This window comes from Arachis hypogaea, chromosome 2, assembly GCF_003086295.3.
Source record: "Arachis hypogaea cultivar Tifrunner chromosome 2, arahy.Tifrunner.gnm2.J5K5, whole genome shotgun sequence".
Lineage (NCBI taxonomy): Eukaryota > Viridiplantae > Streptophyta > Magnoliopsida > Fabales > Fabaceae > Arachis > Arachis hypogaea.
This window is the reverse complement of record NC_092037.1, coordinates 37,705,096-37,717,908: the sequence shown is the minus strand read 5'-3', so window position 1 is coordinate 37,717,908 and position 12,813 is coordinate 37,705,096. Positions and strand designations below refer to the sequence as shown.

General features: G+C 38.6%; 1 non-coding gene across 1 annotated transcript; it reads right to left on the bottom strand.

Annotated features, from left to right (window-relative positions):
- Positions 1-6,801: 6,801 nt before the first annotated feature.
- Positions 6,802-6,909, bottom strand: LOC112765505 (small nucleolar RNA R71). Its single transcript, XR_003183801.1, has one exon. It is a non-coding gene; the product is annotated as a small nucleolar RNA R71 (small nucleolar RNA).
- Between the last annotated feature and the right edge of the window lie 5,904 nt (positions 6,910-12,813).

Genomic DNA, 12,813 nt, shown 5'->3' with positions numbered 1-12,813 from the left:
ATGGGTAAAGTTATCAATGGAATGTGTTAGAGGAGCGAACTATAGGTTTAAAATTAACGGAAAGCTATCAAGGAAGATAAAGCCTCAACGAGGTCTTCGACAGGGTGACCCATGTAAAACATGGTTAATTAATGACTAATTAATCCATAAATTAAAATATATTCTAGACAATGAGAAATGAGGTTTTTATGGTTTAATGTGATAGAAAAAATTAAAATAAAAATTTTGACACCAATTTTACAGAATTTGGCCCCCAAGATTAGGCCAAACGGGTCGAACTGGTTGAACAGGACTCAAAATAAGCCCAAGGCCCAACCCATTCAGCCAAGACACATTAAATGAGCCAGGCTTTCCTCTCTCCTTCAGCAAAACACGCTGAAGCATTTGGAGAAGAGGAGGAAGAACACTCCATGAAACATAAACCCTTGGTTATCTTCAATCCTTAATAACTTTTGATCCGAAATTCCGATTGATGCATTGTTTGTGGCCACACGACCGCGGCGTCGATCTCTACAAAACTCACACAATTATTCTTGAGGTAAGCCACGTTTTCACCTCTGTTCTTCTAGCCCTTGATTTCAAATTTCTTGAGTCGAAATATTGAAATTGTGAGCTCTATTGTGTTATAGGATCCAATTAACTTGAAGAAAAATCTTAATCTTGCCTCTTTGATCTTTGGGTATGGTAAGATCCTTAACTCTAAGTGAAACACTTAAGATTTTGTGATTAGTGATTGAGTTTATGTGTGTGCGTGTATATTATGTGTATTAGGCAATGTATATGTAAGTAGGTTGAAGACTGTTGGTGATTTTGGAAGCTTGGAAAGTGGAGTTCAAGCTGGAAATTCTGTTGGTGACGTGTTGAGTCCCGAAAACTTGAGGAAAAAGTGAAATTGGAAGTGTTCCGGTTTGTGGGGGGAGTCGGCCAAGGTATGGTTTCGGTTTTCTATATCTAAAATGTAATGTGGTTGTGAAAACATAGGCTAGTGACCCTAGGATAGGGCTTGAATTGTTCATGTGTGGAATGGTTGAGATGGATTGCATTATTATGTATGTGGTTAGTGATTTTGGAGTTTTGATGAGATTTTGTATGCAAGACATGTATGCCTTGGTGTATGTTTGATGGTTAGTGAAATGGAATTGTTGGTGGTACCATGTTGATGGTGAAATTGATGATGAGATTGTCATAAGAAATTGATGAAGTGTTTTGTATGTTGTGGAAATTCGAGATATTGAATGTTGTTGAAATTTTGATGTTGAATGTGTGGTGAGATTGAATTATTGAGTTATGGATTGGATTGGGGAGTTGGGATATGCTTGATGTGAATGGTTAAGTTTTGATTGGTGTAAAAGGGGGATTTGTGGCACAAAAGGTATGTTATGAAGTATATTGGAGCTTGGTGTGGCTTAGGTTTGGTCTTGGTTGGAAATTGTGATAAGTTGAGGAGTTAGTGAAATTGTGTAAAAATGAATTTTTGATGAACTTCAACAGATCATATCTTGAGCTACCATTTTTGAAAATTAATGCATTTTATATCAAATGAAAGATAATTTAACAATCTTTAAAATGGTTTAAATTTTGAGGAAAACTGAATTCTGTGGAGAGAAATATGATCGTTGAAAGTTGGGGCCTGAAATCTGAATTCTGTGAATTCTGCAGAATTTGTGATTTCTGGTTTGTGTATGCGCGCACAGCCCTGTGCGGATGCACACCCTGTGGAATTTTAGACCTGTGCGCACGCACACACTTGTGCATACACACACACACACACACACACACACACACACACACACACACACAGGGAAGTGGCTACGGCTGGGAGCGCTAGCATGACCTATGCGCGCATACAACTAATAAGGTTTTGCAAGCTGTGCGTGCGCACAGCTCTGTGTGTACGCGCACGTTAGGAAGGTGTTCTGTTGATGGCGCTCGCACGTTCTGTGCGTGCACTCAACAAAAGAAATTTTGCTTTCTGTGCGTGCGCACAACTCTGTGCGTACGCACGCGATCCTATTTTCTTATAAAACTATTGTTTTCAAGTATTTCACCTTCCCAACAAGCTTGTAACCTTCCGAGAGGCTGCTTCAGGCTTATAAACCCCCATTTTTCATCCTTTAAATCTTAAATCAAAGTAAAATGCTTAGTGATTGAGAGGAAGCTAGGGAAGAGAGTAACTTGCGGATATAGAAAGGAGATATTCAGGTGAGTTATGATTAATGATGATGATATGAGTTGTTGAGGAGGATGGTGTAAAGTTGTGTATGATATGAGCTGAATGGCTGAGTATGATATAGGCCGAATGGCTGTGTGCCATGATGGTTTATGACGGATAATGAATCATAATGAATAATAAAATTGAGATTGATTGTGATGTGCCTTCGGGTAAGACGCAGTGGTGTTAACCACTTGCTCCGGGTAAAAGGCGAGAACTCCAGGTAAGATGCAGTGGTGTTATCTACTTGATCTAGGTAAAAGTCAATAAGCCGGGTAAGATGCAGTGGTGCTATCCACTTGCTTCGAGAAAATTCAAGGTTTCGGGTAAGACGCAAGGGCTGTGTTCTATTGCCGCTTGCTCTGGGCCGAAAATGTAACACTGCCTGAGTAAGAGGCAGAGTGAAGTTGTCCCCTGCTTCGGGTACGCGGGTAAGATGCAAGGGTTGTGGCGTTGTCCCACTTACTCCGTGTTTGGTGTTCTATCCAATAGTTAGCTACCAGGACATGTCGGGTTGGCTTTGCAACCGACAAATGAGGCTCATCAGCTACTAGAACAGGCATACATCATATGCATCTATATGTCTTGTTTGGATAGCCTAAGTGATTGCATAACTAAATGCTACTTGATTATCTGCTTTATTTGAATCCTATTTGTGATTTCTCTGTATGTAATGATTGTGTTTGTTGCATTTGGTTCCGTTGGTGGTTGGAAGGTTTGGAGAAGTTGGAAAAGGGAGTTTTAGATAGCTCTGAAGATCCCTTAGCTAGTTGCCTATTTTCTTTTATGGTTTAGTTATGTTTTAAACCTCAGTTATCTGTTGGAAGTTCTAAGATTGCCTTTGCCTTTCCCAAGATATTATATGTTAGATATGTGGGCACTATTACCATGCTGAGAACCTCAGGTTCTCACCCAAGCGGGTTTTGTGGTTTTCAGATGCAGGACAGGCAACACTGATTAGTGGATAATTTATATGCTTTTTGGCATTGTTTTTAGGTAGTTTTTAGTAGGATCTAGCTACTTTTAGGGATGTTTTTATTAGTTTTTATTAAAAATTCACATTTCTAGACTTTACTATGAGTTTGTGTGTTTTTCTGTGATTTCAGGTATTTTCTGGCTGAAATTGAGGGATCTGAGCAAAAATTTGATTCAGGCTGAAAAAGGACTGCTGATGCTGTTGGATTCTGACCTCCCTGCACTCAAAATGGATATTTTAGAGCTACATAACTCTAAATAGCGCGCTCTTAATTGCGTTGGAAAGTAGACATCTAGGGCTTTCCAGCAATATATAATAGTCCACACTTTATTCGAGTTTAGATGATGCAAACTGCCATTCAACGCCAGTTCCATGCTGCATTCTGGAGTAAAACGCCAGAAACACGTCACAAACCAGAGTTAAATGCCAAAAACACATTACAACTTGGCATTTAACCCCAAGAGAAGCCTCTGCACATGTAAAGCTCAAGCTCAGCCCAAGCACACACCAAAGTGGGCCCTGGAAGTGGACTAGGGGTCTTTTTCCCTATTTTCGAATTCACATGCTATTTGGGGAGGCTGGCCATTCGGCCATGCCTAGACCTTGTTCTTATGTATTTTCAACGGTGGAGTTTCTACACACCATAGATTAAGGTGTGGAGCTCTGCTGTTCCTCGAGTATTAATGCAATTACTATTATTCTTCTATTCAATTCAGCTTATTCTTATTCTAAGATATTTGCTGCACTTCAACATGATGAATGTGATGATCCGTGACACTCATCATCATTCTCACCTATAAACGTGTGCCCGACAACCACTTCCGTTCTACCTTAGATTGAGCGCGTATCTCTTAGCATCCATTCCGAAAGATCGGAGTCTTCGTGGTATAAGCTAGAATTATTGGTGGCCATTCCTAAGATCCGGAAAATCTAAACCTTGTCTGTGGTATTGCGAGTAGGATCTGAGAGATGACTGTGACGAGCTTCAAACTCGCGAGTGTTGGGCGTAGTGACAGACGCAAAAGGATCAATGGATCCTATTCCAACATGATCGAGAACCGACAGATGATTAGCCGTGCTGTGACAGAGCATTTGGACCATTTTCACTGAGAGGACGGGAGGTAGCCATTGACGTCGGTGAAACCCGAACATACAACTTGCCATGGAAAGGAGTAAGAATGATTGGATGAAAGCAGTAGGAAAGCAGAGATTCAAGAGGGATAAAGCATCTCCATACACTTATCTGAAATTCCCACCAATGATTTACATAAGTATCTCTATCTTTATTCTATGGTTCATTTATCTTTATATTCAAAAACCATTATAACCATTGAATCCGCCCAACTGAGATTTACAAGATGACCATAGCTTGCTTCATACCAACAATCTCCGTGGGATTGATCCTTACTCACGTAAGGTATTTCTTGGGCGACCCAGTGCACTTGCTGGTTAGTTGTGCGAAGTTGTGACAAAGTGTGATTCACGTTTGAGAGCTCAAAGTCTTTGGCGCCATTGTAGATGATCACAATTTTGTGCACCAAGTTTTTGGCGCCGTTGCCGGGGATTGTTTGAGTTTGGACAACTGACGGTTCATCTTGTTGCTCAGATTAGGTAATTTTCTTTTCAAAAATTTTTTTTCAAAAATCTTTCAAAATTCTTTCTTTGTTTTCATTTTTTTAAAAAAATAATAAAATACAAAAAATTATAAAATCAGAAAAACCAAAAAATAATTTGTGTTTCTTGTTTGAGTCTAGTGTCAATTTTTAAGTTTGCTGTCAATTGCATGTTTTTAAAATTTGTGCATTTTTCAAAAAACTCATGCATGGTGTTCTTCATGATCTTCAAGTTGTTCTTGGTAAGTCTACTTGTTTGATCTTCATATTTTCTTGTTTTGTATCTTTTGTTATTTTTCATATGCATTTTTGCATTCATAGTGTCTAAACATGAAAAATTTCTAAGTTTTGTGTCTTGCATGTTTTTCTTTTCTTGAAAATTTTTCAAAAATAAGTCTTGATGTTCATCTTGATCTTCAAAGTGTTCTTGGTGTTCATCTTGATATTCATAGTGTTTTTGCATGTTTTCTTTGTTTTGATCTTAATTTTTCATGTTGTGAGTCATTTTTGTGTTTTTCTCTCTCATCATTAAAAATTCAAAAATCAAATAAATATATCTTTCCCTTATTTTACTCATAAATTTTGAAATCTTTGGGTTGACGTAGTCAAAATTTTTTAAAAATAAGTTGTTTCTTGTTAGTCAAGTCAAGATTTCAATTTTAAAAATCTTATCTTTTCAAAATCTTTTTCAAAATCAAATCCTTTCTTTTTCCTTTTGTTGTTTTCGAAAATTTTAAAATTTATTTTCAAAATCTTTTTCTTATCTTTATTTCAAAATTTTGAAACCTTTACTAACAATTAATTTGATTGATTCAAAAATTTGAAGTTTGTTACTTTCTAGTTAAGAAAGATTCAATCTTTAAATTCTAGAATCATATCTTTTAGTTTCTTGTTAGTCAAGTAATCAATTTTAATCTTAAAAAAATCAAATATTTTTCAAAATATCTTTTTCAATCATATCTTTGCAAAATATCTTTTTCAAATCATATCTTTTTTTAAAAATCAATTTCAAAATTTTTTCCAACTTCTTATCTTTTCAAAATTGAATTTCAAATCTTTTTTAGCTAACTAATTGACTTTTTATTTGTTTCTTATCTTTTTCAAAACTACCTAACTATTTCTCTCTCTCTAATTTTCGAAAATTCCTCACTCTTTTTCAAAATTCTTTTAATTAACTAATTGTTTCAAATTTTAATTTTAATTGTATTTCTTCTCTCAATTTTCGAAAATCACTAACTATTTTTCAAAAACAATTTTCGAAATTCTCTCCCTCTCATCTTCTTCTATTTATTTATTCATTTACTAACACTTCACTTCATCTAAACATTCGAACTCTCTCTTCCTCTTTTGTGTTCGAATTTTTCTCCCCCTTCTTCTATTCTTTTCTTCTTCTATTCACATAAAGGAATCTCTATACTGTGACATAGAGGATTCCTCTTTCTTTTTTGTTTTCTTCTTTTTCATATGAGCAGGAGCAAGGACAATGATATTCTTGTTGAAGCAGATCCTGAACCTGAAAGGACTCTGAAGAAGACGCTAAGGAAGCTAAAGCACAACAATCCAGAGAAAACCTTACAGAGAATCTCGAAAAAGAAGACATGGCCGAACCCAATAACAATGGTGGAGGCGCAAGGAGGATGCTTGGTGATTATACTACACCTACTTCCAATTTTTATGGAAGAAGCATCTCAATCCCTGCCATTGGAGCAAACAATTTTGAGCTAAAGCCTCAACTAGTTGCTCTATTACAACAGAACTGCAAGTTCCATGGACTTCCATCAGAAGATCCCTATCAGTTTTTAACTGAATTCTTGCAGATCTGTGATACTGTTAAGACTAATGGAGTAGATCCTGAAGTCTATAGGCTTATGTTTTTCCCCTTTGTTGTAAGAGACAGAGCTAGAACATGGTTGGACTCACAACCTAAAGAGAGCCTGGACTCTTGGGATAAGCTGGTCACGACCTTCTTGGCCAAGTTCTTTCCTCCTCAAAAGCTGAGCAAGCTTAGAGTGGATGTTTAGACCTTCAAGCAAAAAGATGGTGAATCCCTCTATGAAGCTTGGGAAAGGTACAAGCAGTTGACCAAAAAGTGTCCTTCTGACATGCTTTCAGAGTGGACTATTTTGGATATATTCTATGATGGTCTATCTAAGTTCTCTAAGATGTCACTAGACCATTCTGCAGGTGGATCCATTCACCTAAAGAAAACGCCTGCAAAAGCTCAAGAACTCATCGACATGGTTACAAATAACCAATTTATGCACACCTCTGAGAGGAGTCCTGTGAGTAATGGGACGCCTCAAAAGAGGGTAGTTCTTGAAATCGATGCTCTGAATGTCATATTGGCTCAGAACAAAATGTTGACTCAGCAAGTCAACATGATTTCTCAGAGTTTGAATGGATTGCAAAATGCATCCAACAGTACTAAAGAAGCATCTTCTGAAGAAGAAGCTTATGATCCTGAGAACCCTGCAATGGCAGAGGTAAATTACATCGGTGAAGCCTTTGGCAACACCTATAACCCTTCATGGAGAAATCATCCGAATTTTTCATGGAAGGATCCACAGAAGTAAGGCTTCAATAATAACAATGGTGGAAGAAACAGGTTTAGCAATAGCAAGCCTTTTCCATCATCTTCTCAGCAACAGACAGAGAATTCTGAGCAGAGCCCCTCTAGCTTAGCAAATATAGTCTCTGATTTATCTAAGGCCACTTTAAGTTTCATGAATGAAACAAGGTCCTCCATTAGAAACTTGGAGGCACAAGTGGGTCAGCTAAGTAAGAAAATCACTGAAACTCCTCCTAGTACTCTCCCAAGCAATACAGAAGAGAATTCAAAAAGAGAGTGCAAGGCCATTGATATAATCAAAATGGCCGAATCCAAAGAGGAAGGGGAGGACATGAATCCCAATGAGGAAGGCCTCATGGGACGTCCTCCAGACAGAAAGGAGTTCCTTATTGAGGACTTAAAGGAACCTGAGGCTCATATAGAGACCATAGAGATTCCATTAAATTTCCTTCTGCCATTCATGAGCTCTGAGAACTATTCTTCCTCTGAAGAGGATGAAGATGTAACTGAAGAGCAAGTTGCTCAATATATAGAAGCCATCATGAAGCTGAATGCCAAGTTGTTTGGTAATGAGACTTGGGAAGGTGAACCTCCCTTGCTCATTAGTGAACTAAATACATGGGTTCAACAAACGTTACCTCAAAAGAAATAAGATCCTAGTAAATTCTTAATACCCTGTACCATAGGAACCATGAGCTTTGAGAAGGCTCTGTGTGACCTGGGGTCAGGTATAAATCTTATGCCACTCTCTGTAATAGAGAAACTGGGATCTTTGAGGTACAAGCTGCAAGAATCTCATTAGAGATGGCAGACAAGTCAATAAAATAAGCTTATGGATTGGTAGAGGACTGATGACAAGTCATCATATACCCATTTTTTCAAGCTAATTTCACTTGTTTCACTAGTTTTTATGTACTTTCTTGCATCCTAAGTAAGTAATTTGGAATGAAAATGCATAACTTCTTTAAATCAAACAACCACCATTAAATTGATGCTAAATCATGAGGTTTGAGCTAAAATTAATTGATTTTTAATGATTTATAAACCTTATGAGTTTAGAGATGCTTTGATTGGTTGTTTTGGTTTCTTGTAGGTGAAGAAAGGAAGAAAAGAAGAAAAACGTGGCTTAAGAAGTGTGACCATGGGAGGAGAAGTGTGGTGCAACATAGAAGGAGGAAGCAAACACTGCCCTCCACAAGGGCACACTGCCCTCCAGGAGAGCAGCATAGTGAACCAAGCTTCCAAAGAAATTCTGCCCTGCCCTCTTCAAGAGGGAGTGGGGGAGCGCTACTCACAAAGGAAAATAAGCCAAAAATTGGCCAAAATGCTCCCAGCCAATCTCGAACACGGATGCTTCACTAACAAAGCAAGGAAGCCGCGCTCTTAGCACCACTTGAGCGCTACCCTGATGATGTCCAAGACTTGGCACGCAACATATTTTAAGGCAAGCATGCACGCACATTGCCCTACTCTCCGCAAGGGCAGGGCAGCATCTTGAACGCCCATCACACGCATGAGGCCGCTTGCACAATTTTCCTGCTCTGCCCTCCACAAGGGCAGGGCAGCCTCCTGGAAGCTAATTTCTCATAGGCTGAAAATTGGATTTTTTCATTTCTTGACCAAATCAAAAGCCCATCCAAATTCCAAAATCCAAGAATAGAAAGTGTATAAATAGGAGATAGTTTGATGTAATTAGGACCTTCTTTTTGATTTTTGAATTTTCACATCTTGAGACTTGATTTTTCGTTGAGAGCTTGGAACTGAGATTTTAGAGAATTGGAAAGGAGAATTGATCTCTCTTCTTCCTCGTTCTTGCTTGAGCACTTTTTACTTTTCTTGTTTGAGTCTTGGGTGTGAAGAATTGAGGAATTTCTGTCTCAATCTCCATTCAAGATCTCTTTGATTTTCCTACTGCATAATTGAGTTGAATTCAATTTCCTTTACTGCTTCAATCTTCAATTTCTCTTTAATTGCTTTGTGAACTTGGATCTGGGAAGGCAATTGAGATCTAGACTTTGCTATCTAGTCTCTGGAGTCCTGAGATCCATTTTTCCTTTTGGTTCTTCTGGTGAACCACTGCTGCAATTTAATTTCTATTTTCTGTTTGAGATCTAGTCTATTTCAATTCATCTCTTGTTTAGTTAATTGTTGCAATTTAATTTCCCTTGCTTAAATTCTGAATTCCCAGTCCTCAAATCCCTTTTCCATTCAAGCAATTTATATTTCTTGCACTTTAAGTTACTGCAATTTACATTTCTTGTACTTTAAGTTTCAGTCATTTAATTTCTTGTTCTTTAAGATTCAGCACCTTTACTTTCAGTTCTCTTTAATTTCTGCAATTCATCCCTCTCCCTTTACATTTCCTGCTATTTACTTACTGTTGGATACAAAATCACTCAACCAATACTTGATTCGCTTGACTAAATCAACCACTGAACTAAAATTGCTCAATTCTTCAATCCCTGTGGGATCGACCTCACTCCTGTGAGTTTTATTACTTGATGCGACCCGGTACACTTGCCGGTGAGTTTTGTGTTGGATCGTTTTCCACACATCAAGGACGTGTTAGTGAAGGTTAAAGGCCTTTACATCCCTGCTGATTTCATAATCCTAGACACTGGGAAGGATGAGGATGAATGCATCATCCTTGGAAGACCCTTCCTAGCCACAGTAGAAGCTGTGATTGATGTTGACTGAGGAGAGCTAGTCCTTCAATTGAATGGGGACTACCTTGTGTTTAAAGCTTAAGGATCTTCCTCTGCAACCATGGAGAGGAAGCATGAAAAGCTTCTCTCAATACAAGGTCAAACAAAGCCCCCACAATCAAACTCTAAGCTTAGTGTTGGGAGGCCACAACTAAACTCTAAGTTTGGTGTTGAACCCCCACATTCAAACTCTAAGTTTGGTGTTGGGAGGTCCCAACAATGCTCTGAACATCTATGAAGCTTCATGAGAGCTCACTGTCAATCTATTGACATTAAAGAAGCGCTTATTGGGAGGCAACCCAATTTATATTTATCTATATTTCTATTGTTCTTTTATGTTTTATTAGGTTTATGATCATGTGGAGTCACAAAATAATTGCAAAAATTAAAAACAGAATTAAAAATAGTAGAAGAAAAAGCATACCCTGGAGGAAGAGCTGTCTGGCGTTTAAGCGCCAGAAACAAGCATCTGTCTGGCGTTTAACGCCAGAAACAAGTACCAAGCTGGCGTTTAATGCTAGAAATAGGCATTAGGCTGGCGTTAAATGCCAAAAACAGGCTACATCTGGGCATTTAATGCCAGAAACAAGCTGCAGTCTGGCGTTAAACGCCAGGATTGCATACAAAGGGCGTTTTACACGCCTAAAAGATGCAGAGATAAGAAATCCTTGACACCTCAAGATCTGTGGACCCCACAGGATCACCTCAGGATCTGTGGACCCCACAGGATCCCCACCTACCCCACTTCTCTCTTCTTCATTCTCACACAACACTACTGGTGCACGAAATTGCAATCACACTTTTGCAACTCCGCACAACTAACCAGCAAATGCACTGGGTCGTCCAAGTAATACGTTACGTGAGTAAGGGTCGATCCCACGGAGATTGTCGGCTTGAAGCAAGCTATTGTTATCTTGTAAATCTTAGTCAGGATATCAATAATTATCAGGTTTGATTGTGAAAAGTAAAAGAACATGAAATAAGTACTTGTTTTGCAGTAATGGAGAACAGGTTGGGGTTTTGGAGATGCTCTATCTTCTGAATCTCTGCTTTCCTACTGTCTTCTTCTTCAAGCACGCAAGGCTCCTTCCATGGCAAGCTGTATGTAGGGTTTCACCGTTGTCAATGGCTACCTCCCATCCTCTCAGTGAAAATGTTCAACGCGCTCTGTCACAGCACGGCTATTCATCTGTCGGTTCTCAATCAGGTCGGAATAGAATCCAGTGATTCTTTTGCGTCTGTCACTAACGCCCAACCCTCAGGAGTTTGAAGCTCGTCACAGTCATTCAATCCTCGAATCCTACTCAGAATACCACAGATAAGGTTTAGACCTTCCGGATTCTCTTGAATGCCGCCATCAATTCTAGCTTATACCACGAAGATTCTGATTAAGGAATCCAAGAGATATTCACTCAATCTAAAGTAGAACGGAGGTGGTTGTCAGGCACATGTTCATAGTTGAGAATGATGATGAGTGTCACGGATCATCACATTCATCAGGTTTAGGAACAAGTGATATCTTAGAACGGAAGCAAGCATGATTGAATGAAAAATAGTAGTAATTGCATTAATCCATCAAGACACAGCAGAGCTCCTCACCCCCAACCATGGGGTTTAGAGACTCATGCTGTAGAAAATACAATGAGAAACGTGTAATGTGTCATGAGGTACAGATACAATGTCAAAAGATCCTATTAATAGTGAACTAGTAATTTAGGGTATACAGAAATGAGTAAATGACGTAAAAATTCACTTCCGGGGTCCACTTCGTGTGTGCTTGGGCTGAGCATTGAAGCTTTTATGTGTAGAGACTTTTTCCGGAGTTAAACACCAGCCTTTATGCCAGTTTGGGCGTTTAACTCCAATTCTTATGCCAGTTTCGGCGTTAAACGCCGGGAATTCTGAAGCTGATTTGCAACGCCGATTTAGGCCATCAAATCTTGAACAAAGTATGGACTATTATACATTGCTGGAAAGCCCAGGATGGCTACTTTCCAACGCTGTTGAGAGCGCGCCAATTGAGTTTCTGTAGCTCCAAAAAATCCACTTCGAGTACAGGGAGGTCAGAATCCAACAGCATCTGCAGTCCTTTTCAGCCTCTGAATCAGATTTTTGCTAAGGACCCTCAATTTCAGCCAGAAAATACCTGAAATCACAGAAAAACACACAAACTCATAGCAAAGTCCAGAAAAGTGAATTTTAACTAAAAACTAATAAAAATATAATAAAAACTAATTAAAACATACTAAAAACATGCTAAAAACAATGCCAAAAAGCGTATAAATTATCCGCTCATCACAACACCAAACTTAAATTGTTGCTTGTCCCCAAGCAACTGAAAATCAAAATAGAATAAAAAGAAGAGAATATACTATAGACTCCAAAATATCAAAGAAACTTAGCTCCGATTAGATGAGCGGGACTATTAGCTTTTTGCTTCCGAACAGTTTTGGCATCTCGCTTTATCCTTTGAAGTTCAGAATGATTGGCATCCACAGGAACTCAGAACTCAGATAGTGTTATTGATTCTCTTAGTTAAGTATAATGATTCTTGAACATAGTTATTTTATGAGTCTTGGCTGTGGCCCAAAGCACTCTGTCTTCCAGTATTACCACCGGATACATGCATGCCACAGACACATACTTGGGTGAACCTTTTCAGATTGTGACTCAGCTTTGCTAGAGTCCCCAATTAGAGGTGTCCAGGGTTCTTAAGCACACTCTTTTTGCCTTGGATC